Here is a 27,570-nt window from a genome sequence, read left to right as displayed (position 1 = left end):
CTGGAAAGTTTTACAAGTGAACCCATTCCGATGGTTGGGTTTAGGAAATTGAAATTTGAACTTAAAGGAAGGGAAGCTATAGGAAAACTATATATAGCCAAAGAAGCATCAACCGTCTTAGGATGGGTTGGCCAGAGAGCTCTAAACATCATTGTTGACCCTAATAGTGAAGAGCAAGTCTTAGTAGTGAGTAGTAATGAGCAAAGTGGTTTGGCATTCAAGAATAAGTAACCAGCAGTGTTTTCAGGAAAGATAGGCACCCTTAAGGGATTCTCACACAAAATTGTGCTTAACAAATGTGCAGTTGCCTAAGTACAGAAATTCAGGGAAATATGTTGGATTTTAAGGAATGAGGTTAATCAAGAAATTGAAAAAGTACTCCTAGCAGGAATTTTTGAACCGTTAGATGCTGCTGAGTGAATTTCTCCTTTAGTTGTGGGTAGACGAGCCCTTCGTAAAATCCACTTATGTTTGGCCCTCAGATACCTTAACAGCAGAATTGTTTTTGAGAGCTTTCCACTGCCCAAGATAAATGAGTTAGCACTATCTAAAGGAATGCAATGGTTCATCTCTATAGACTCTGCTTACCATCAGGTGAAGCTGCATAACGAAAGCAAACAGTTGACGATTTTAATGACCCCTCAAGGATGTTATGAGTTTGTTCACATGCTGTTTGGCTTAGCCTAAGCAGCTGCTGTTTTAAAAAAAAATGAATGCACAAAATCTTCAAAAATAAAGTGGGGATTGTATTCTTCCAAGATGACATACTAATTATGGGAGAAAATAGAGTGCAACATGATTTTAGAGTGCATGAGGTATTGAAAACTCTATATGAGAATGGATTGACTGCTGAGTTTGCCAAATGCACATTCTGTGTGAAAGCTTTGGATTACTTGCCACGTGAAGTTACATCAGAAGGGATAAAACCAGAAAAGAAGCAATGAAAGAAGCACCAGCACCCACAAATAAAGATGAATTAAGGGCATTTTTGGGACTGGTGAAATTTTATGCAAAGTTCGTCAAGACTTTTTCTAAAAAAACATATTCTTCAGACCAGCTCTTGAAAAATGGTGTCAAATTAATTTGGTCAAGAGCACTGCAGAAAGATTTTGAAAATATTAAAGAATGCATTTGTGATGCACCTGCAGCTGGGGTGGTCACAGAGGTGTCCGCCACCACCAGGGAGCTTTCATCAGAGGAGGTATCTGAGAATGTGTTGTCTCCTCCTGTCTCCACGTGGTGCTCTCCTCGCCCTCTGTCCCACTGATTCCCTCGGGGTCGGTGGACTCTGCCTCCAGGGTCCTGTGGGATGCAGCTCCCTCTGTCGCCGACGCCCCTGCTTCTCCACCAGATTATGCTAATGCACACATGGACAGGATGACAGAAGAAAAAAGGGGGGGAGAGAGAGAGAGAAAAGAAATACTGGGTCAATTACTGCATCAACACCACAGTTGGCATACACAGCACTGTCACACTCAGGGATCAGGATTGAGAACTATGCATTGCACTGCCAGTGATTTGGCTAGATGCCACGGCAAGATGAGGGCCAAACACTGCCAACTGCACCCCTCCAGGGACCCACAAAGCCCTGACTAACATGGACTGCTAACAAGCTAGGTTACCTGCATTTGCCATACACTCATTACCCTTGAGCTGGATTACGCTGCAATGTCTGACCTGGCATTAAGGGGCACCCACTAACTTACACCCAACACCTGGATCCCATACCACCAACCAATTATTGAAGTAATGCCCAATGTACTCACCCCTTTCTTGCTGCTGTGATGCCCATCCAGCTCTGGGTAGGCCACCGCCAGTATGCGGGTCATCAGGGGGGTCAGGTTCCGATGGGCACCCCTTCCTCCTTGGGAGGCCATCCCAGCTGGACCTCTGTGGTTTTTCGTGCCCAGCATCTCAGGTCCTCCCACCATTTCCAACAGTGGGTGCTCCACCTGCCATGGGTCCGCACCTCCTTGCCGATGGCACCCCATAATCCCTTCTTTTGATGGGTGCTGACCTGCAAAGGTGATACAGACTGGAGGACACCATTACACATACAATCCAGCCTGTCACACATATGGCCCACCAGTCCCCTTTCCATCACCATTGGCACACACATTGTCTGTCGCACACCATGTACACCACCAAATCACATGCCACCCGATGACATGATGCTTGCACACACATCTCCATGTATCCTTCACACATGCATCGTGTCCAAGGTGTACTCACTGGTTGGTCTGGAGTCCCATACAGCAGTCCGTACTGGGTTAGGACCCCATCCGCCAATCGCTCCACCTCCTCCGCAGTCAAGGGAGGGACCCTTACCGGTCACACTGGCCATGGTAGGTTCGAGACACAGGTCACAGCAGCACACTCAGTGTAGGTGTTCTCCTGTTGAAGGTCAGGAAACAAGTGAGGAACCTGAATGGAAAATTGGGGTCATGTCCACAACGGTGTACACCGTCACCGCCAGCGCTGATCCCCATTGGCCACTGTACTCCTAAGAGTCCCATGTTATCCAATGAGGAATTGCATGGCGGAGTTTCCTCACTTCCACCTATCCCTACATACTGCACAGGCAGTCGCCATTTCATGGTGGTGGACAATGATCATATCAACCTTAACTCCATCACAGCCTAAATTAGCACTTACCTCGCCATTCCCACTGTCCCATCACATAAATGCACTATGTACAGTGGTGGTAGTTCCATTGTTCAAATTGTGACAGCCTACTCACTCTTGTGTCCCTTAGATACCTACCACTGCGGATGAAGAGGAGGAGACAAACCCCGGTGTACAGACCCTTGAGGACTTGGCTACACTGGAGGACAGGCACATTATACTCACCTATAGAATGGACAGGGCCACAATCACAGAGCTGTGTGCCCACTTGGAGCCTGACCTAATATCTGCTATCCGTCACCCGAATTAGATCCCCCCTTTTGTGCAAGTGTTATCAGTGCTCCATTTCGTGGCAACTGGTTCTTTCCAAGTAACAGTGGGCTTGGCAGCAGGAATGTCACAGCCAATGTATTCAAACGTTCTGGCACTAGTTTTGTCTGCCCTGGTGAAACACATGTGCAGCTACATAGTTTTCTCCAGGTGGAAGATATGGCCACTGCAAAGGCCGGATTCTATGCAATGGGACATATCCCCAATATTGTTCGGGCGATTGACAAGGCACATATTGGGTTAGTCCCCCCCCGCCAGAATGAACAGGTATTCAGGAATTCTAAGAGTTTCCACTCACTGAATGTCCAAATGGTGTGCCTGGAAGACCAGTACATCTCCCACATCACTGCCAAGTATCCTGGGTCGGAGCATGATGCCTTTGTCCTGAGGAATAGCAGCATCCCAAATGTGATGGCCAAACTACAGAGGCAAAGGGTGTGGCTAATAGGTGAGCCAGGGTCCCAACCCACTATATGTTAGTGTATGCCTTCGGGTGTCATACCCATAGCATTGTGGGAGGCTAAATGTTGTCCCTCAATACTGGCAGGTGGCTCTGACTACCCAAACCTATTGTGGCACTGCTGACCCCTGTGAGGAATGCCAGGACAGGGGTTGAGGAACGTTATAATGAGGCACATGGGTGAAGTAGAAGGATCATCGAGAGGACCTTCGGGCTCCTGAAGGCTAGGTTCAGGTGCCTCCATCTGACAGGTGGATCCCTGTGCTACTCACCCGGGAAGGTCTGCCAGATAGTAGTGGCATGTTGCACAACCTGGCTCTCAGACGGCATGTACCTTTTCTGTAGGAGGAGGAGACTGGATATGCCACTGTGGCAGCAGTGGACCCTAAGGACAGTGAGAATGAGGAGGCAGAGGATGAGGATGAGGACAACCGAACATCAGTTATACGTCAATACTTCCAATGATGCAAAGGTGAGACAGTGCAACTGACCATTCCTCTGTCTATTGTGGTTTTCTGTGTGGCTGTAGCCTGATGGCATTAACCTACTTTGCATCTCAACTTACTGTCACCTATGGTTTGTCATTTTATGGATGTTAGTGAGATAACAACTGTGTACTGATGTGATGACTACAGACAGCTACAGGTCATTATTTCTATGCTCTCACTGTGTTCATATCATTTTAAAGAGGTGTGACTGTTTCCATAAATTCACATTTTCAACACATAAAATTCTAGTAGTCAAATTGTGTTCAAGGGTGTTTATTGTAGTGCTATGAAATTGAGGGAAAAGTGCAATGGAATTGGTTGATAGTAGAGGAAAGTCCAGGGTATTGTTTCAGTCTGTATGTAGCACAGAGCACAGGTCCAGTGTCCAAGGGGTCATAGGAAGGGGACAAAGGCAGTTTAAAGTGGACAAGGTGACAGGGTGGGACACAAGGGGGACAATCAGGAGAGTCTAATTTCCTGGCAGTTGTCTTGGCAAGTGTCTCTGGCTTCTGTCTGGTTCGCAGGGAATGTTTGCGGGGTGGTTCACCTTCTGCAGGGGAAGGGGTGCTGGTGCCTGTGGGTAATGTGGCGGGGCCTCCTGCCCATTAGCTGCAGTGGAAGTGGAGGGCTGGTCAGTGGACTGGCTAGTAGTAGGGGCCCTCTACTATGCTGTTGCTTCCCTCATGATGTTGCCCATGTCTGCCAGCACCCCTGCTATGGAGATCAAGGTGGTGTTGATGGCCTGCAAGTCCTCCCTGATCCCCTGATACTGTTCCTCCTGCAGCTGCCTGTTCTCCTGCACATTGTCAAGGATCTGGCCCATCGTGTCATGGGAATGCTGGTAGGCTCCCAGAATCTCGGTGAGTGTCTCCTTTAAAGTTGGTTCCCTGGGCCTGTCCTCCCCCTGGCGCACAGTGGTCCTCCCAGTGTCCCTGTTGCCCTGTGCCTCTGTCCCCTATACAGTGTGCTCACTGACCCCAGGTCCCTGATTGTCTTGGGGGTTAGGTGTGGACTGAGGTCCCTGTACAGGTGGGCACACTGCTGATTGACGTTTCCTGGGGACAGAGGTGTGGGGACGCTGTGGTGTTGGATCCTGAAGGGGGAGGCTCTGTGTTGAACTGGGAGTTGGCTGGGATGACCAACTGTCCAGTGGTCCCTGGTGGGCCAGGTTGTTGGTCCAGATCCAGAAGTCCAGAGTTACTGTCATCACTGGGGATATCTTCTGTTGGGGGACTGGATTAGCTGTGGCATCTCCTCTCTACTGGGATTGGCTGGGGCACCTGTGGGGATGTAAGTGATGTATTATGCTTAATGTCTGTGACATAAAGTAGATCCCTGGCTTCCCCTCTATCGTTGCTGTTGCCCTGCCACCTTTGTTTGTGTATGGTGATGTATTGTGGCATTGTTAATTTCCCAATGCTGTGCATGCTTTAGTGATGGGTGTCCATGCAGGGCTGGGAGGATTTGGCATTGGGGTTAATCATATGTATAGGTACAGTGTGTGGGATGGAGTGATGGGAGTGAGGGTGAGGGGGTGTGATGGTGTGCAGGTATGGGGGATGATTAGTTAATATTGAATCACCAGTATCCAGTCCTCCGGCTACTCCAGCGAGTCCCTCAGGATGCAGTAATGCCAAGACTTGCTCCTCCCATGCTGTGAGCTGTGGCGGAGGAAGTGGGGATCCACCACCAGTTCTCTGTATGGCGAGCTGGTGCCTTTCTGCTACAGAACGTACCTTCCCCTGTAGGCTGTTCCACCTCTTCCTGATGTTGTCCCTTGTTCTTGGGTGCTGTCCCACGGCATTCACCCTGTCCACGATTCTCCACCATAGATCTATCTTCCTGGCAATGGATATCTGCTGTACTTGTGCTCCAAACAGCTGTTGTTCTACCCTGACTATTTCCTCCACCATGACCCTTAACTCCCCATCAGTGAAAAGGGGGTGCCTTAGTGGGGACATGGGTGTTGTGTGGTGTGTGTTGGTGACAGTGTGTTGAGTAATGTGGTGGGGTGTGTGATGTGGGGTGCGTGAGGGATGTGTGGGTGTATGTGGTGTGTGCGTCTAGTTGTCGCTGTGTTGTTTGTGTCTATCTCCTGGCAGTAATTGTTGTTCGTAAAGGGTTGTGGGTAATGTGGGTGTGTGTTTTATGGTGCTGTGGGTGTTTGTGTATGGTGTGTGTATGAGTGTCAGGTGTGTGTTTTTAGTATTGGCCATTGTAGCGTTGTTTTGTATGTGGGTGTCCATTCTGAGCACGGCGGTATGTACCGCCAATGGTTTACCGCTACTGAATGTCTGTCATGGTGATTCATGGGTCATGATGAGGTAGGCGTTGTTTTGTTGGCGTAACAGTATGGGTGTTGGTACCGCCACTTTAGCACCGAACTTTGGGCTGGCGGATTTGTGTATGTGGCAGTATTCTGTCGGATTGGTGTGTGTGTCATAATATGGGGAACGGATATTCGCCACAGCTGCGGTATGTTGGCGGCCGTCACTCTGGCGTTAAGCAGGATTTTCTGCCAATGTCATAATGCCTATGTTGCATGAACTTTTTCGTTAGAATGTAATATTTTGGGATATAGTTGCCTAAATGAGCAAGTAGTTTATTTTATGTTTTAGTAAAAATGTTTTTACATTTAGTAGCTATGCTAAGTTTATATGTTTTGGTCTTGTTATTTTTATCTATTATGTGTTGCACTATTGTTTCTGATTTATAGCATGTATGTGGGTATTTATTCTGCTCAATATGGAGAGATGTGTTCTGCTTACTTTTAAGTTTAATGCGGTTCTAGCGTATGCAGTTTAAGAGCGTGATAGAGCCTTGTCATAACAGAATTAAGAATGTATGTCAGCAGCTCTGGAGAATAGGACGTGTTGGCCTTTTATCTCTCTGCAACTTAAATAAAGAATTTTGCTTTAAGGTTGCTTGAGCCAGTAGTTTCCAATCCAGTCCCCGATTTGTCTCATGCGAGTCCATTAGTTTATAGTATGATCTGAGAGGCTTTGAGTATACATGTAAAAATGAAGACCATGAGACCAGATGAGATAAACCAGCTTAACATAAACATTACACAGGTGGATGGATGCCACATGAATCTCACAAGGTGATCCTTTATAATAGAGAAGAACTTCCCTTTCCTACCCCTCTGTCTTTAGGGTTGAACCTCAGACAGACAGCACATTGGGACCACCCTTTCCTTTTTATGGTTGGTCCAATCCCTTTCAGAATGACAAACCTCTGAGTCTATGATCATAGCAGAGTGGCGCAGATCAAACCACAGACTGTGTATTCCAATGACATTTGTTCTGTATGTTTAGCAATTACAAATTATTTTCAAAGCAAATGATAAATCATTTGAAAGAATGTGTGAAGCTCTCGTATTAATTAACATTTTCATTTTTTTGGCAACATGGTTTGGGAGGTGACATGAACATGTCCTCGTCTTTGAAATATAATGCGTGTAGTGAAAATCACATTTTCTAAAATGTCTTGGTTAGAAGCAAATAGACACTTTAGCATTTCTCTTAGGACTCTTTCCTTTATTCTGAACCGCTAAACATTGTCAAACGAGATCAGTTTCTGATTTGCTGTGAAGAATTATGTGGCAGTATTCAAATAAACGAGTTATAATGTTTCCGTTTAATACACTATTAACATTTTTATGGTAGCGCAACACCAAACATCTGTGTTTAAAAGTCTGTGCATTGTGTTTGTTTCATTTTGGCGACTATCGCTGCTGAGTGGCAGCAAAATTATTAACTCAACAAAACAACAGCCACAGACATTTCGGCATCTGGCATGCCTCACGCTGTTACAAAATACTGATGCACTACAGCATGAATACACTTCAATTAAACGAGTCTTCGGTTGTGTTTGTTACTTGGGTACGCCTTGTCTCACTGTGTAATGACTTTGTATTGCTTCACACAGAAGGTAGGATCCCGTCATGTTTTCGGTTATGTTGTTTCATTGAAATCGTTGGGGCATTGTTGGCTCAGAAAATGTAAATTTACGTTTTCCTCGTTTTTGTATTTTGTTGAGGGATATCAATGAGTTAGATCAACCTCCTCAATTAAAAAAACACAATGCTATCATTAGAAATGATGTTCACTTTTTACACTGATTTGTTCAAAAAGATAAATAAAACGTTTAGCAGGGAAAGGAGGAGGGAGAAAGCTTTAGAAGGCATGTTTAATTGTTTATGTTACATCCGCACTTAGGAAGCCATTAACGTTATCACAATTGCAGAGATCTGCATCATAGAGTACGGGCATCTACCAGAGGTGGTACTGCCTCTTCATGCTTCTTATGTGAGGGTAATTATGCCACCCACTTCCATAGCCCCTTAAAACATGTTGCATGCCTGCCATTCCAGTCTGTATGCAGTTTTAAACTGCAAACTGCATTTGACAAAATACGCCTTTGTCAAGCCTAAAACTCAGTTTTTAATATGTCATCTCTAGTGTAGGCCCTTTACAGCCATAGGGATGTCTTTTAATAAACATTTGGACGTGCACTTTAAAGTTTTATGTGTCTTGGTTGCAAAAAATTCACGAACTGGATTGTCACAATTGTGAGGCCTACCTCCCTCGTAGGATAACATTGGGTTACCTTATTCCATTTATTTTAAAAGTGACAACTTTTCTTTGGGAGCAGGTAGAAATATAATTATTGGTGGCTAAGGAATTGTACTTTACAATCCTTTCTAATGGTAAGGTTGATTTTAAGTTACAATTCTGAAAATGCCGGGTTTAGAATGTTAGCATTTTCTTCTCCTAATGATTTGGTGCCTGTAGCCTGTTTTCTGGGCCACGTGACTAGGTGTATCTGGCAGTTGGCCTTAGTGTATTCCTCCCAGACAGCCACAAAATAGAGGTACTGGGTATTGGCAGGATGGGCCATCTGAGGCAGGATGAGGGGGTGGAGATCAAAAGCACTTCCATGGCTCACACTCAAAGAACTTCCCACTAGCCTACAGTTACTGCATACAGGTTGGGACAAGGGAAGGGAGGCAGGAAATTCCAGACACTTCTCGGGGGGAATTCCAAAAGAGTCTTCAACTTCAGAGGTAACATCAGGTATACAAATAAGACCCTCAGTCCCACTCCTCAGTTCTGGAACTGTGGAAGGACTCTTAGAGTTCTGCCCTGCTGCCTTTGGCCTACTGTGTACTTCAGAGGACTGCACCACTACCTGCAGCCTGACCTATGTCCTCAAAGGGCCGCCCTGCTGCTTGAGATCCATCTCCCGTTAAGGCTTCCAGAGTGACTTCAATGTTTAGTTGGCTGGCCTCCTGATCAAAACCTTAGGGACAGAAAAGGCTCCAATCAGCTTAAACCAGCCCCTGGAACCAGTCTGAATGAGTCCTTACCCTCCAAGTGGGCCCCCCTTTAGTCCTGGACTATTCAAAGTGGTGCTATAGGTGCCCAGATAACCCAAATCTAAAACCTGGGTATTTTCTGTGACAAAGTACTCTGAGAAATCAGGAACTATCTACTCACCGATCCGCCCAAGGTGCATCGCTGGGTGGTCTGACTTGTTGGCAGCTCCACTACGTTCTTCTACACAGCAGCAAAGCCTGTTCTACCGCTCCACCCAGAAGAGGTAGCTGGCTTCATGGATCTCTCATCAGCTACAGCTTTGTTTAGCTGGAGATTTTTGACTTTTACAAGTCTTAACTTAGAAATCTTCACAGCTTCTTCATCCAGTGCCTCACTGATGACAACACATCCTTCTACGACACTGCTGGGATACTCTATTTGTCCAAGTCAGTGTGGGATTTTTCTTGTGTTGTCTTTTCACTTTAGTACTGCATAAATACTTTTCATATTGTCTCTAAGTTAAGCCTGACTGCTTTTGTGCGAAGCTACCACAGGGTTAAGCACAGTTAATTTAGTGACTTTTTGTGGTTCACCCTGACAAGGATTGTGGCTGTTACTTGAGTCGGGTTTCACCCCATCTCAACCAACAACCAAATTTCTCTCACATCTTTACTTTTATCTTTCTGAGCCCTGGACAGCACTGAGACGTTTCTCACATTTTGGGTTTACTGAGATGCACAGTATTAGCTTCGGAGAGATCTATTAAAGCATGGAAGGTGTACATTATAACATTCTATACATTCTTTCTCTGAAAAGGAACATATTCTCACTGGCTGTTTGAGTTTGCTGTAAAACATATGGCTGTAACTTCTAACCTCTACTGCACTTTGTATTTATTATCTTGTCATGAACTGGGTTTATGAGACCTGCACTTGAACTAGAGAAATTTTTCTAACACTAATATTAAATGCTAGTGAAATTAAGTTAAAACTGTTTGAGGGACACATACCTATCCATTGTATTAAGGGGTAGCTGACAGATATCAGCAGGGGAACGAATGGGGTGACATACATCGAGATCATTATACTGGAAGACTCACTACATGTTGTGGAACCAATTCCTTAAAATGTTTCTGACCAAGCCCAGCTACTTTTGAAAGATGTCATACATGATCAAAACAGGACTGAAAAGAAGTATCAGAAGACATGGGTGGAACAATATAGTGTAGATGGATTATATGGAACCTTGTCTGGAGTTATGACAGCTTTCATGTCCAAGCAACTCCATGGTACACTGTATCTAACTCCACACATCCCATTGGGCCCCCCACCCTCACCCAGTATTATGATGCAGAGATACCCCATAATATCATTGCAATCTAGTTTTTGTATCTTTTGCATTTGCACCAGCATGGTTGTAGCTGCATCAAGCATTGCTTCTGACTTAGACATTTGTTTTACCACATCTACAAATTTTCAACTGCCAGCTGGATTTCACATATGGTTGCAACTTATTAAAGAATTCTTACTTTAAAGTTTTTTTTGAGTTCTTGGTACTTGCACATAGGGCCTGATTTGGGGTTTGGCGGATATTTTACTCCATCACAAATGTGACAGATATCCCGTCTGGCATATTACGATCTCCATAGGCTGTAATCGCGTAATATGGCAGATGGAATATCCGTTACGTTTGTGATGGTGTAACCCCCCCACCAAACTCTAAATCAGGCCCTTAGCTGCAGTAGCCTGGGGCACTGGGTGTGATAGGAAATATATTGGCCAATCAGAACTTTAGTCTGCCATGACGCGGACCCTAGTATAAACAGGGAGGCACCGTATACACAAGCTGAAACTTGCAGCTTTCCTTGATGCTTTTCAGTCTATCAAATGTCAATCATAGGGAAAGTGCACAAAGGCAGTCCAAAGCACCAAGGCTCAACTTCGTGGCTCATTGCACCATGGACAGTTATAGTTTGACACTGACAGTCATCTGGTAGTATTTTCTCCACAATAATAATCCTATGACGAAGTCATTTCTGCCAGTGTAATCACTTCAAGAATTCAGCCTCCCTCCAGAAATTGCGGGACACTCCATGATCACCCACCTTTAGATCAAACACCTAGACTGCTGTCCCACAAGGATACTAAGGCTGTGTCCATGAGGCACTATCCATTTTTCATGCATTACACATCAGGAAACCCCAGTCACCATCTTGCCTTCCTCTCCTTCCTTTGCCATTCACTGTTCCACTTCTCTTATCCTTTCTCTGCACTTTTGCTTCCTGTCCTGTCATTCTCATTCCCTACCCCCATCCTGCTCTCTTCACTCTCTTACAGTGTTCTAATCGTTCCATTTCCCCTCTACTCAGTCATACTAATCTTCCTCTAACCCCTATCCAATCGTTTGTCTCATCTCTCTCCATGTCTCTGCTTCACTAGATTTCTTCCACTCCTTTTGTCTCATCCTTTTCATACCCTTCCTTCTTTTTGTGTCTCACATCCTGCTTCATTTGTGTCTCTTGCTTTTTTTCAAACTCCTCTTTCGTCCTGTCACACTCCTCCCACTGTCTTACCCTCTCTTATCCTCTCTTCTTTTTGTCTCTTCCAGCAGCTTGTCACACTCCATCTAGCTCGCCTTCACTCTTCTTTCACTCTGTCCTCCCTTTCTCTCTCCTTCTTCTTACACGTCCTTCTCTTTATGTCTCACCATTTTTCTCCTTTCCTCTCTCACTACCTTTTGTGTCTTTCTCTCCTTTCTTCTCTTTTTCTGTCTCCCTCCTACATCCTTCTGGGAAATACTGTACATATATGGTGCTTCGATGTCCTGTAATGAGAAATGTGCTCTGTTTTACTTCCATGTGTTCCACTTTCATTGGCTCGCTACATTGTAACACATTCTGTTATGTTTTTTTACACTATCATGTTGCATTCTGGGCATTGTAGTTTCACTTTTTGTGTTACCAGTTTTAAAGCCCAGAGTGCACATGATGCACGCTAAATAGTTATGCTTATGACTGGAGGAAGCTCCCAAACTTAGCAGCCATGATAATTGAAGTAACTCACTAGATTGTGCAAGTGGTCAGAGCTCATTGCTTGATAAAGTAGTTCAGTGGGCTGAACACCTGCCCATAGGCCTGCAAGACAGCAAGTTTGAATTGCAAACGAATAACCCTGACTGGAGAAACGCTGACTTTTATCGTTTCCTTGGCATATATCTGTCAGCCATGATCCTATGAATTAATATTCTCCACAGAGTGACGATTCCATTGACAATGAGTTACTGCGAATTTGTAAATATACTTTTTCCCTAAAAGAAAGATATGTTTCCATGAAATCACTTCCACTTTGGTGCACATTGCTTAATTTACTATATCATATCTACCTACATGACTTAAGTTTAGAGTCTTGATAATACCTCCAACTTTGTGTTTGTTCACTATACTGGCGTAGAACGCCCACGTGACCAGCCATTTTCTTCTCACAAATAGGCTTAGGTGAAATTCCTGTTATGTTGGCATAATCTTGTGAATATCGCAAAACGCCTTTTGAGTACATTTCCCCAAAATATGCCATTATTCCACATAGCAAAATTACTACTCGTGGCAGAACAACAGGAACAACCAACATGTGAGTATTTATCGTTCCTTACTCTTGGGTTATTTGCACTGTTTTTTTAGCTCAAAAGTAGTCTATTCATCCAAAAGAGGTAAAAGGATGTATTTTGCCCTAAAAATATAGGGGGTCATTCTGACCCTGGCGGTCATGGACCGCCAGGGCCAACGACCGCGGAAGCACCGCCAACAGGCTGGCGGTGCTTCCTGGCCAATTCTGACCGCGGCAGTAAAGCCGCGGTCAGAAAAGGGAAACTGGCGGTTTCCCGCCGGTTTTCCCCTGGCCATAGGAATCCTCCATGGGATTCCGACCCCCTTCCCGCCATCCTGTTCCTGGCAGTTCTTACCACCAGGAACAGGATGGCAGGAACGGGTGTCGTGGGGCCCCTGGGGGCCCCTGCCCTGCCCATGACACTGGCATGGGCAGTGCAGGGGGCCCCCTAACAGGGTCCCATAATGATTTTCAGTGTCTGCTTAGCAGACACTGAAAATCGCGACGGGTGCCACTGCATCCGTCGCACCCCAGCAACTCCGCCGGCTCCATTCGGAGCCGGCTTCATCGTTGCTGGGTCTTTCCCGCTGGGTGGGCGGGCGGCCTTTTGGCGGTCGCCCGCTCCCCCAGCGGGAAAGTCAGAATGACCGCCGCGGTCATTTGAAAGCGGTGCGGTCTTCTGGCGGGGAAACTTTGGCGGGCGGCCTCCGCCGTCCGCCGAAGTTGGAATGACCCCCATAGTGCTGAATGCCGGGTTTGCATTTTGTGTATTTTTGGCCAATGTTTGCAGAATTTTGTTCAAATACGAGAAAAGCATGTTGTGCAAATTTCCCACACATGTGCATGTATGGTCACGGAAAATATATTTAGCATGAAGATATTCTGCTGTAATGAGTCAGGTCTGTGCCCATAAAAATCTGCAGACTGAGATTCTGCAAATCAAGATCTGCCCCTGAGTGCATAGGCAACCTTTTGCTTGTGCAAGTTTCATTTGCCTTCACAGAAAGTTTTAAAAACATCTTTCATGTTTTCAATGCTTGCAATTGAGTGAAAGGTGACAAGATTAAAATGTACACAAGAAATAGTGTGAATGCACAATGTTAGATTATATATGCATGCTGTATTTGCTTCCTGTGATAATGGTACTAGATCATATATTAACATAGACAAAAACGATTACTTTGCTTGCCCGCTACTGAGCGTGCAATAATTACTGGTTGCAAATATGGTGTGCACCCATTAAGGCTTGGTCTACAAATATACTGCACTACATTGCTGTCTTAAGGTAACTGGTTCATTTGCAAAATATTGTGGTTCACACGCATAATTAACGATTTATGACTGCAGCAACATTGCCTTGCATGGGCTCTACAATAAAATCTCTCCTTCATTGTTTGAATTGATCGGTTTGACTCAACAGATCTTAGGCAGGAAGAGGGGTCAGAAGGCCTCTGAGAGCAAGGAGCTCAGTGTTCTCAAGTCCGCAGAGAAGAAACGTCCTGTGCAGAGAAAAGGCATAGTGCTGGCCTTCCCAGCCTTGAGGTAATTGCACCAAAATATTTATTTAAATTATTTGCTGACAAGAGAGGTTTAAAAAAAAAAATTCTGATCACAGCATTCTATTGTTTTCAGAATGCTTATTCAAAGTGAAGTTATGAAGCTCGTAAAATAATATGTAAATAGTGCGATGTATTTTCCACTGTTTTCAGAAGCACCACTCCTAAATGATTTGCTTTTTCAGGCCATCTGGGTACACTTTGATAATAACTGCTGATATCAACAATACAGCTAATTTTCCAACCTCATTTCGTATGTGAATTTAATGAAAGCAAACACATTTAACCCTTTCTCAGTAGAAACTGCCCTCTTTCCAGTATGCTAATGTTGTGGTTCCACAATTACTAAAATCTCTTCATATAAAATCACATCATTCTTCGGCTTTTCTAAAGTATATATTCTGAAAACGAGCGCCTAGAAGTGACTAGCTGGTGCTATTTGCTTATACCTGCCCTGAAGCATATTTCACCTCAAAACAGTTTACTATTTTCTTAACCCCATCAGTACGGCCCTTGGTCATAGGCCTGTGGATGCACTACTAACCTGGTGTGGCCATTGGCCAGTGTCCGACATTGGGGAAGGGTGAAGGAAAACTTCTAGTGCAAGCACCTGAGGCTCCGCTCTACCTATTCTTTATAGTGTCTGAAATGGAATTGTTTCTGTGTCAGCCCTACACTGCTCCCTGCCCATTATTGATGTCAGCATGCTGTATGGCACAGTGACGTCACACAGAAGAAAGTGAAACCGATGGGCACCGTTAGAGGCAGAGAGGATGATCCTGAAGCAGAGATCCAATCCACTAGAGATGTCTTTGGGGTGGGTGAGCGGCTCCGCAGGACATGTACTTTGCTACCTCTACCTCCGGTGCACTGACAGTGTTTCTCCGTTCCGAGGGGGTGGATGGGTGTCCATACTTTCACTCACCAGAGATGTGTCGTTAGAAGGGATGGGGGCAGCCCATCCTAGCATAGGGTCATGCCTCCACCCCAAAGGGGTCAGTACAGTCTTTCTGTCTCACTTGGGAAGCTTTTGGGTACCTTTACCCCTACTCTGCCTCTTGTGGTAGAAAGCCTACAAGTTATAATATAAATTGCTTTTGGAAACAAAAGAAAGAAATGGGTGCAGTGCTACCCACCCAGGTATAGGGCCAGGCCCTCACCTCAAAGGGGCCATACAGTCCTTTTGCCCTTCTGGAGGCAGGCTGGATGTTTGCTCCCATTCTTTCTGGTGGTAGAAATCCCACTAGCATTTTTATCAGGACAAGTATGAGAACACTGGGTGGTAGGAATTTTGTGGACCCGGCAGATTCCAGATGTTTACTTCACTGAGCATAAGAGAAAAATTTGGATGTATCCCCATTCTTTCAGTCTATCTCAAAACTATGCCTAAAATATTCCAAAGTTCATCTTGTTTCCCATGGAGATGGGGATGATCTGCACCCCAGATGGAAAGATATCCTGTTGGGGCTTTAGGGGTGAGGGACGGGCCCAATGCCATGGTGGGCCACCCAGACTCCATATAGTTTTTTCCTAAAACAATAAAAAATCCCTGGTATCTAGTGGGTCTTTTTTTCTTCCTTGAGGAAGGAATTGCAGTAAAACTCAATCAGCCCCTGAGAAAAAAGACTGTAGGACTTGTTCTGGGGTGAGGGCACAACATGATGTCTAGGCACATAATACTCTCATTCGGACTATTTTTCCCTGGTGTCTAGTAGGCTTTTTACCTACAGATAGGCAGATTAGGAGCAAATCCCCAATCAAGGCAAACATACCTGCCTCATATGGAAGCAGACAATTGCCCATTTTTGGGATAGGGTTTAGCCCAATGCCAGAGTGGAACTCCTCCCCCGCCCCATTTTTGCCACACTGTAAGATCCCTGGTGTCTGGTGGACTTTCAAACCCTCCCCCCAGGGGCAGATTAGGGTGACCCTTTAACTGGTACAAATTTGCTATTGGACACCAGCATGGGGCAGAAGGACTCTATTGCCCCCTCCTGGGGCGGGGTATGGCCTAATGCCAGAGTGAATCATCCCCCTTGTTTTGGTGTAATTTCTAAATTCCTAGTGTCTAATGGGCACATTTGGAACAAACTCCCATCTTACCCTAGGGGACCAGAAAGACTGTGATGCCCCTTTTGAGACACTGGTATGGCCCAATGTCAGTCTGGGAAACCCCAGACTCCTTTTTTTTAATTTGTCTGGCGTCAGTGGGATTTCTATGACCAGTGCGCAGATTAGGGGCAAAACCCCAACATGCCTTGCAGGATGACAGAAAGACTGTTTTTTCTTCTTTTGTGTGGCCTCCCCAAACCCTTTCCTTTTTCTCCAAGAATGTTCCCTGGTTTCTAGTGGGCTTTCTACCTTACCCACCCAGGGAGACAGATTGGGTTTCATACCGCAATCTGCCTACTGAGGGGGTGGGGTGAAGAAATATGGTATTGTCCCCTTTGGGGTAGGGGCATGGCTCTGTGACAGGATGGGCTGCCCCACTACTTGCAATGACACATCCCTGGTGTCTGTCCACCTTGGGAAGGGACATCTATTTACTCCATGTGGGGACAGAAAGTTTGTAACCTGGTTACCTGCTTGGGGAGCGCCCTCTCAGGATGAATCCCAAGCAGGGATCCTCTAAGGAGACACTGCTGGAAAAAAGCAATCTCCAATTTCCAGAGCAACATCTCCCACACTGAATGATGCAGCGAAGGCAAAGTTATGCTCCCTCCAGCACCCATCAGCATGTGAAATCGAAGGGCACTAATGGCAGCTGCTGGATCACTTTTCCATGTCATGTCATTGCACAGTGAGGCATGCAGGCATCACAGATTAGCATAGGAAAAGTTCAGGAGGGAAATGAGATTCCATTTCATCCCTTTCAAGAATGTAGTTGCAAGGAAGCCCTCTCTGCTTGCTCCAAAAGTTCTCCTGAACCCTTAACCAGCGTCAGGCCCTGGCTGACAGCTGCACTGGGAAGGTAGTACAGCCATTGGCCCGCAGCGTATGGCCACATTGATGGGGTTAGCAAAATAGTAAACGGTCTATAGATGAAATATGCTCTAAGCATGTATTGGGAAATAGCTCCTACCAGTCACTACTGAATACTGTGCCTCCTGTTTGTTATTGTTCGGATGATGCCTTTATAGTCAGAATATATACTTTACAGAATCAGAAGAGGGATTTGATTTTTTAGGATGTGATTATAAAAAAATCACAATATTAGCATACTGGAAATAGTTCAAAGTTTGTTGAGAAAGGGTTGAATATGTTTGCTTTCATTGAAATGCATTAGGAATAAGAAAAACAGATTATGACGCCTGCATTAGAATAGTTGTTTCCAGAGTTGGAAAATTAGTTGAGTTGTTAACAAGAGCATCAGTAGCAAACTGTCTCCAGATGGCCTGAAAAGGAAACCATTTAGGTGTGATACTGTTGAAAACAAGTGGAAACACGTCACACACTTTAAAATATTATTTTATGCTCTTCAAAAGCTCACTCTAAATATACATTGTAGAAACAATGGAAAAGCGTTTTTCTCTGTTGACATCAAATTGTTTAACGAAAATATCTCAGTGCAGTTACCTCAAGGTTCAGGAGACCAGAAGCACACATTTTCTCTGCACCAGGCATTTCTTCTCTGAAGAATTGAGAACACTAAGGGCTTGATTTAGATCTTGGAGGAGGAGAATACCCCATCACAAACATGACTGATATCCTGTCTGCCGTGTTATGATCCCGTTATATCCTATGGTCATCTTAATATGGCAGGCAGGATATCCATCACGTTTGTCACAGGGTGTTCCATCCACCAATATCTAGATCAGGCCCTAACGGCCAGATGTATCAAAGATCCATTTTGCATTTTTTTAAATAGTGAATTTTAAGAAATCGCTATTTAAGAAATGCAAAATGGGATATATGAAATTTCTTAAAATTCACAACCGCTATTACCGAATTGCAATTAGAGAAAATGCGACTCCTTTCATCCCTATAGGCCCATAGGTGCGAATGGTTTTTGCATTTCCCAATTTGCAAATTCCAGTTAGGAATTTGCGAATTAGGTAATGCGAACCCCAGGGTGCTGGGGGCCTATGGCCCCCTCTGATGCACCCCAAAAAAAGATTTTCGGACATGTGAAGCACACACATGCCCTAGGGGCATGTGTGCGCTACATGTCATTTTTTAAAATGCATTTATAATGCATTTTTAAAAATTGCACATGCTTACCACCAAATTGGATTTGGTGGTAATTGCATTTCCTAAATGCTAAATTCGCATTTAGGAAATGCTTGATACATGTGCTTTGGAAATTGCAAATAGGAATTCCTTATTTGCGATTTCCTATTTAGAGAATCGCAATTTGCGATTCTCTAAATGGGGTCGCAATTTTAAGGAATCGCTATTTTAGCGATTCCTTAAAATTGCACAGCGAATGCCTTTCATACATCTTGAAAGACATTTTTGCATTCGCAAATGGCCGATTTTTGCGATTTGCACCATTTGCGAATGCAAAATTGCTTGATACATCTGGCCCTAAGTCCCTTCCTTTCAGGCACCTCCTGTGCCCTCCTGCTGCTTCCTAAAATCTTCTGAGTCAAACCTTTCAAACCAAACTGTGAGTGTGAGAGGTCATCCTAGGACCAATGCAAGGCAATGTTTTTTTCAGTCATGAACGCTTGCTTATGCACATGAACCTAATTTTCTATGAATGAACCAGTTAAATTATGAGAGAAATACAAAGAAGTATATTTATACCTCATGCCTTTATGGATACACACTTGTTTTTATATATGAAACTAGTACTCAGTGCATACATAGCAATCCAAGCAAACCGAACAGCATTTTCAGAGCACTAGAATACAGTGCACATATATAACATGAAATTATGTGTACGCACCATTTCTTAAGTACAGTTTAATCTTGACAGTTTAAACTTTAATCAATGAAAAGAAAGGAGATCATTTTTAAAACTTTGCGCAAATACGATTGAAACTTGCACAAGTTAAAACCTGCTTCTGCACTCACTAGTGTTAGATATTGATTCGAAGAATCTCAGTCTACAGTTTATATGGGCTGAGACATGATTCACTACTGCAGAATAGCATCATGCTAGATAGATTTTCAGTGGCATTTGTGTACATATTACATGTACTGTGTGCTACCCTTGAATAGCACTAGAATAGGCATGCAAACCACAGTAATATGCCCATGAATCAAGCCATTGTGAGGGAACACATATACAGTATGCCTACTAACAAGTATACCGTGCATACAATCATTTGTGCCATACATAGCCCAGTATTTACTGTAGATACACCAATGCACTCAACAGACGCAGCAGTGTGATATTGAAATAAACCGGTATATTGGGTACATAAAAAATATGTTGTGTTTAAAAACTGCATAACTTAAACCATTTCCTTTGTTACCAGGCGTGGCCCGTCCTTTAGGGCGAAGGGGCCACGCCCCCTTCCCCTTTCGCCCCTCATGAAGAGTGTCTGTCAGGCTGAACAAAGGTCAGCCTGACTGACACTCTTCATTTTCAGCTCAGACAGCCAGGAGTGAGACAAGCACGATTTGTGCAGACTCCTGGCTGCCTGAGCTGACCTTTGCTGGGCTGAGGAGGTCACAGCTCCTATGGGCGTGACCTCCTCGACTCAGCAAAGGTGCTTCAAGGCCCTCCCCTGGGTGACGAGGAAACTGTCATCCATTGACTTCGACCTGGGCGTTTCAGGTTTAAGCCCTGAAGCGCCCAGGGCGAGTGTCAATCAGTGACACTGACCCCATCCCACTCTGTGACGAGGCTTGGACTGCTGTCTTCCCTCATTGGCTGACCTAAGGTCAGCTAATGAGGGAAGGCAGCAATCCCAACCCTCCTGGGACCTCGAGGCTGAAAGTAAGTGTGTGTGTGAGATGTTTTAAAATGAATGTTTGGTGCATGCGTACATGTTTTAATGTTATGAGTGTTAATGGATGTGCATGCATGTGTGTGTGAATGAATGAGTGTGTGTGATGTTTTAAAATGAATGTTTAGTGCGTGCGTGCAAGTTTGAATGGCATGAGTGTTGTTAATGGATGTGCGTGCGAGTGAGTGTGAAACAATGAGTGTGTGTGAACTTTTAAAAAGAATGTTTGGTGCGTGCATGTTTGAATGTTGTGAGTGTTGTTAATGGATGTGCGTGCGTGCATCTGTGTGTGAAAGAATGAGTGTGTGTCTGCTTCCCAACCGCTCCCCTCCCTCCTAAAGCTTCCGGCTGCCACTGTTTGTTACGCAAAACAAATATGTCTCCTGTGATTAGTGTACCAGTAGCTTAACTATGTATAAACCAGCATACTGATTACTCAAACTGGTGTTCCTGTATATTAACCACTATACAGCATGTATACCAATTCAGCCTGTATAAACAAGTGCAGTGTGCACAAAAGGTGCATCAGATATTTTACATATATAAACTAATCTATTTGCTATGTGAACCACTTCAGAGGATATAAACCAATATGCGTCACATATGAGGTAATTGAAGTTTGGCCTTTTTGGCACCTTGTAGTCAACACTCCTTTCATAGAATGGAATACCCAAGTTCATGCTGATGTAATCTTTGATAGATAAGCAGACTTGGATGCCTATTTGCTTTTTTCTCAAGAGACTATGTGCTCCCCTAAACCAGTGCCTGAAGCATCACTTTGAATTTAAAAATGGCCATTAAAGTCCTGCAGAATTAACAGAGGTTCTTACAATATGATTGCTTGAAATTTGTCAATATTTGTTCTGGTGCTAGACTTCAAGGTTGACAGTTTAAAGATGTATTTTCAATAAGTCAGTGAACTGAATAAGTCAGTGCGGCAAAAGGCAATGGCAAAAAACTGGGGATATGAAAGTACGCTGAACTTTCTTTTGCTCTAGTCCTATATCTAATAGTACGGGCTTGTTTTCTGAAGAACCCTTTAAAAAAGCTGTGGACTAATAGTAGATGACACATTCTATCTAATTTTCATCCTGTGGACAACTAACTTTGTTGAACAACTATTCCATTGTTTTGTGATAGCTTCCTGCTAAACCATCTATTTAGTGTACTTAAATGTTCAAATGTGTAACAGGTAGCACAAGGAAAACTTACCAGTTAGGATATAAAGGTGGTTTGTTATAATTTCCCCAGTAAACCTTACAGTGCAAAGAAAAGAATGATTATATTGCAAAAGTGCTGGGTAAGCACTCCCTTAGTTTTAATGCTTCTGAATCACTCATGGTTTGGCTTTAATAAACAAGATTCACCATACAGTAGGGATGATGGTTCATAGATTGTAGCTTGTACATTTGAATTTTTCACTCAGAGATGGCTTCATTTTAGTTTTAACACAGCTAATTGATTCACTTAGAAAACAAAGTGTATTCCATTGATATGACTTAGGCACAGTGTTACCATAAATGAAGAGCGACTGGGGCGTAGTTTGAGGAGCCAAGATGGCAGATGAACCTTGAAAGAACTCTGCCATGGGGCCCAGTCTATCCTAAAACTATCTGCTCACAGGTGCTCGCAGCAGGATGGTTCTCAGGCAGCGGCATGCCAGGGAGTTGCTGGATGGCAGGGCAACCAAAGAAAACAACAGATATCTGTGACGTAGCAAGTAGCAAGCAGGTACCTCTGAGAGTGGGGACTGCCGGCGTGAAGCGAGGAGGAGGCCGCTTGATTGGTGAGTGGAGGTGACTGGTGGAGGAGGGAGCTGGAGGCGGTGCTCCCCTGCGGCGGGCGGTGGCCACGGTAGCTGGAGGTACGACCGCTGACCTCCGGGGAGAACCTGACGGTCGAAGGAAGCTTCAGAGGCCTGTGGACTGGGGGAGTGGACGTTGATGGGGCGCACGACCCTCTAACGCACAAGTAAGGAGAGAGATGCCAGGGCGGGCAACCATTGGAGCGGTGGAGTGGAGGATCGGGGACAATGCGGTCTCTGCAGGTGTAACCGACGCCCTTGATGCACCCAAGAAGCCGCTGGAGGAGTTGTGTGGATGCGGGCCTGGCGGTGGAGGTGCCCCCACGATGGGGCGCATGTGATATTGACCTGCCCTGTAAGAATGTATACATTTTGCCTCCTGAGGCTGGGAGGAGAAGCAGAGTGGAGTAATCGGCGAATGTCTCGGCCCGCTGGAGGGGGGAAAAGGGGAGAATACCCCAGGCCTCGTCAGTGAACCTTAGGGCCCCACCGGCTGAGGTGATGCCAAGGATCAGTGACGGAGAGGAGCAGGGACGCTGCCGGCAGGTGGGGTTGCCCTCTGGGGGCAGCCCTGGACATGAAGGGGTGGCGGCAAGGAGCCCACTCAGCATGAACAGGGGGCTGGTCTTGCCCACTCACCCTGGAAAGATGTTTTGGGGATGAAAGGAACTGCCAAGGAACTTTTATATAACGTGCACCGAGTGTGAGAGATGGGGAGACGAGTCTTTGGTTTACCACCGTCCTCTCCAGTAGCTCTGTCCTGGAAGATGGTGAAGACAGGGCTATGCGAGGAGCGGCTGGGGTGATAACTACTTGACTGATTCACTTTTCATTAACTTTGGCACTGCTGTGTTGGGGCAGTGGGGTATAAGCTGGTTGCTGCGGTGAGGTTTCGGTGGTGCTAGAACCTGAGTCACACCATCCTGAGGGCAGAGCCACTTGAGCAAATATGGCAGCATGGCCCTGCGGAGTTGAGCAACTGGTGACAACGACCATGCAATAAACAGTACTATGTTGGGTTGAAAAGATTTGAGTGATCTATTGCCAGGTGCCTGCAGCATTGGGTGATTGTGCTCCAGGATAGGCAGTGGCTCTTCTACACCGAGCGCTGGCTCTCCAACATCAATGGACCGTAAGCTAGACGCAGTGCTGGAGGCTGTGGAGTACCTTGGTAAATCTTTGGACCAAACCAGAGCATCTCTGAAGCATAAGATCAAAACTGTTGCCAACAATCTCACTCTGCTTCATGGGGACCACTGAAAACTAGGCGACAAGACGTGTTCCCGGGAGCACACCCTACACGATCTTAATCCTAAAATCCAATGAGTGGAAGTCTTTGCTTAACAGGGCAGCTATCCTGGAGCATAGAGTGTAAGATTCAGAGGGGCGATCCAGGAGAAATATCATCTGAATGGTGGGCCTACCGGAGGGGGTTGAAGGAAGCGATCCAGTGTCCTATGTGGAAAAGGAGATAGAGGAACTGATCCGCAATAAGGCACTCACCCCCTTTTTCACTGTGGAGTGGGCTCATCAGGTGCCAATGCGGCCCCGCTCCCAGGGTTGGGCCCGTGCCATTTTCTGTTCCGCTTACTTAATTACGCAGAGATTCCATATTACGTGAAGCAAGGGCACTCCAGGACATTCAGGTTGACAATCCCAAGGTCATGCTGTTCCCTGACTACACCATGGCTGTGCAAAAACAGAGGAGCTCTTTCTTGTCTGTGAAACGCCAGCTGCGGGACCTTAATTTGAAGTACCCTCTCCTTTATCCTGCAAAGCTTTGGGTGGTGGCACAGGGACAATAAATTTTTTTGGTTACACTGGAGGCGGCTTGGGAGTGGCTGGAATCAATGGGTCAGACACGATGAACTGTATCCCCGGAGACTCGAGGCAGGGCACATGAGATGCGGTCTGGCTACCGATGAAACAGAGGACACCGTGGAGCCTCATCCCAACGATCGTCCCATGTCCCCGAACTGGAACAGATTATACGGGACCTACAACATGCATTGCAGTCTGCAGCGGCCATTGGAGGGCTGGCGCAGACCTTAGACATGGAGGAGGGAACTGGAATGGCTGGCAGTGACGATGAGTCCTTGAGTGGTGGTCGTTTGGATGCTGAGTCTGTAACTCCTCCGGACTTGACACCGTATACAGCAGTTGAAATTGTTTGAGTTGACTAAACATTTAATACTGATTGCTGTCTGCCACTGCATCTCCTCGTTACTGATCTGAATAGTAGATATATATAACTGTATAACTATTGATCACTTGTAATGCATCAGACCTCTGTAGGATGTCCTACTGGCCCTGTCCTTGCCGCCACCCATTCAGGCCTGACCCCTTCCCTGCTGGTCACTTGATTCCCTATTTCCCTCCCTGCCGTGACACCTCCCTTCCTCCTTTCCTCTCTTCTCTTCCCTTGCATTCTTACTGATGGGTAGGGCTGTACACAGGACAACGTTAAATTATTTTACAATACTTGCATAAGAGTAATAAATGACTGGGACCTACACAGTGGCACTCCTCTTGTCAAACCCCCTTATAGGTACTATCTTCCTTATTCCCTCGTTGAACCGAATTGAGAAGTTTGAAAGTTTGGGCAAAGCCATTTGTCTTTCTGCCCTTATGGTATTTGCACTGCACGTTTTAGCGGTACCTGTTCTTGTCTTGCCGCATAAGTTTATCACTAAATGGAGCCTTGATCATTACCTTTTACCTTTTGCCTGTTCACTGTCCATGCGGTGCTAATGTGACCATTCCCTTTCTGGGCATGAGGCTGCCCCCCACTGGCCACACATGATCCCTTATAACATTCTCCCATGGAATGTGAGAGGTATACACACCAGGCCATAGATACTCTATTTACTCATACCTCAAAAGACATTCCGTTCATATTGGATTTTTGCAGGAAATGCACCTCACATTGTCAGAGGCCACTAAGTTGCAGTGGCACTGGCGCAGACAGTTATTTTCAACACATTTTTCATCTTATGCTAGAGGTGCTTTTATATGGGTTAAACCGGGTACCTCCTTCCTGGCTGAGGAGCAGGTAACTGAAGTTGAACGCCTCTATCTATTTATACATGTACATTTAGATGGCCGCGTGATAATTTTAGGATCTATCTATGTGCCAAACACAGATCAGGCTTTATTTTTTTTTAAATTGTCTGGTGTACTGTCCCACTGGAGTGGTATCCCATGGCTTATGGGGGGAGACTTTAATAGCGTCTTTGACCTGGGCCTTGATCGCTCTGTTCCGCCCCTTCCTACGGCACCCGCAATATATGCTGCTAAATCTCTGCATAGCTGCTACAACATTGGCTATTGACAGACATTTGGCACCACCGACCCAATCGGGACCGAGTATACTGATACTACTCCACCGCACACAACCCACACGGGTGCCTAGACAGAATTCTTTGCACCGACAACTTAATACCCACTGTATTGCACATTGAGTATCTGGCATGCACCCACTCTGACCATAATCCAAAATACTTGCAGCTGGTGGGAGATAACGTTGCTCGGGCCATACCCACTTGGTGCCTAAAGCCTGATGCGCTTGAGGTCCTTGCCTTTCATGAGTCTTTCGGTAGAGCTATTATGGAATACTTCAATAACAATGACCAGACGGCTTCATCAAGACACCTGGAATGGTATGCATTCAAAATCACCATGCAAGGCCACTGTTTGGGTATGCAGTGGAGCATGTGCAGATCAATTGAAGCGGACCTAACACGGGTGGAGGAACCACTCTTAAATCAAGAAAATTATACGCTACAGGATCCCGAGGGGTGACGTAGACTGAGGACAGCCACAGGGAGCGAACATCCCTGCTGGAGCACCTGCACTGCTTTAATTATGCTGCTCACTCAGCCCGTACACATACAGCGGCGGACCAGGCAGGTCGCTTGCTGGCTGGCTGATATGCCAGGAGTGCGCTGCCGCCCACATAATGGCGCTGTGTTCTGTGGCGGGACCCTTGTTGCACGCCCAATGGGAAATACACAAGGAACTTACATACCACTATGCACATTTGTATTGATCAATGGTGATGCCAGGTCCTGTGGATCGTGATGCCTTTCACTCCTCAATTCCCTTGTGCCGCATTACAGACGAGCAACGGGAGGAACTAGAGGAACCATTAACCCTGACCGAGTTGCAGGAGAGTATACGTGCTCTTACCACCGGCAAGACACCGGGCCCGGATGGCCACCCAAAAAGCTTATGCCCCCACAATCGCCCCTCACTTATCGAGTGTGTATGAAAAGGCACTTTCTGTAGCTACTCTATCTGCTTCTCAGCGCAAGGCCCTGCTAATCTCCCTCCCAAAACCTGGCTGGGACCCAACAATGCTGGCCAGGTTTACAAAATAATAGCTAATACGCTTGCAACACGCTTAGCGCTGTTGATCCCCACACTGGTTCATCCGGACCAGAATGGATTTGTGCCAGCGCGCAGCACATCATTGAGCCTTAGACGCTTTTTCCTAATCATGGAATACTCCACGCAGGCCTGGCCCAAAACTGGATGCCTGGTATTAGTTCTTGAAAAGGCCTACAGCTCACTAGAATGGCCTTTTTTTCAAGGTCTGAGCCGATACACTTTTGGTCCCTGCTTCCTGCGACTGGTGTGGTTGTTATGTACACAACCCCTGATCAGAATGAAAACTGGTTCTGCCATTTCTGAACAGTTCCCAATGGGTAGGGGAACCCGTCAGGGTTGCCTCCTCTCTCTCCCCTACTCTTTTCATTGGCCACTGAATCCCTGGCAGCAGAGCTCCACCATCGGGTGGGCTGGGACATCCCACTGGGAGACGGGCTTCATGTTGTGTCCCTATATGCAGATGACCTACTTCTCTATTTTAGAGATATCTCTGATATTCCTGCTGAATTTGCAGAAGTGCTGGAACGCTTCGCCTCCCTGTCTGGCCTGTGTGTCAACTGGGGCAAATCCTGTTTCTTTCCCTTTCACCAAGAAGCGAGAGACCCGAATCTGGTGCTCTCTGGTGAGGCGGTTCTCTGGCAACCCAAAACATTTAAATATCTTGGGGTCCAAATACTTCATTCACTTTCCTATCTACACAACGGAAACCTTAAACATGTGGTCACCTCTATTCACACTCAAATGTCCTTTTGGCAGTCTCTGCCTCTATCAGTGATGGGCCAAGTGACCCTCCTGAAGATTTTAGTGCTTCCCCGCCTTTTGTATTATTTCTCCAAACTGCCTGTTTATGTCCTGACAAAGCTTTTCAGGGAGTTAGAGCCCAGGATCAGGGAATTCATCTGGAATACAGGTCGCTGCCATGTGGCATTAGCGAAACTATATGCTCCGACAGATAGAGGCTGTCTGGCGGTGCCTAACCTAGAAAACTATTACCTAGCTTCCCAATTACAGTGGGTAGCCAGATGGCTTTCGGGCCAACAATTGTGAGACACAGCTACAGCTCTGCCGCTATGGACGTTAGTCAGCGTATCTAAC

This window comes from Pleurodeles waltl, chromosome 8 (assembly GCF_031143425.1).
Source record: "Pleurodeles waltl isolate 20211129_DDA chromosome 8, aPleWal1.hap1.20221129, whole genome shotgun sequence".
NCBI lineage: Eukaryota > Metazoa > Chordata > Amphibia > Caudata > Salamandridae > Pleurodeles > Pleurodeles waltl.
This window is presented reverse-complemented; position numbering follows the sequence as displayed.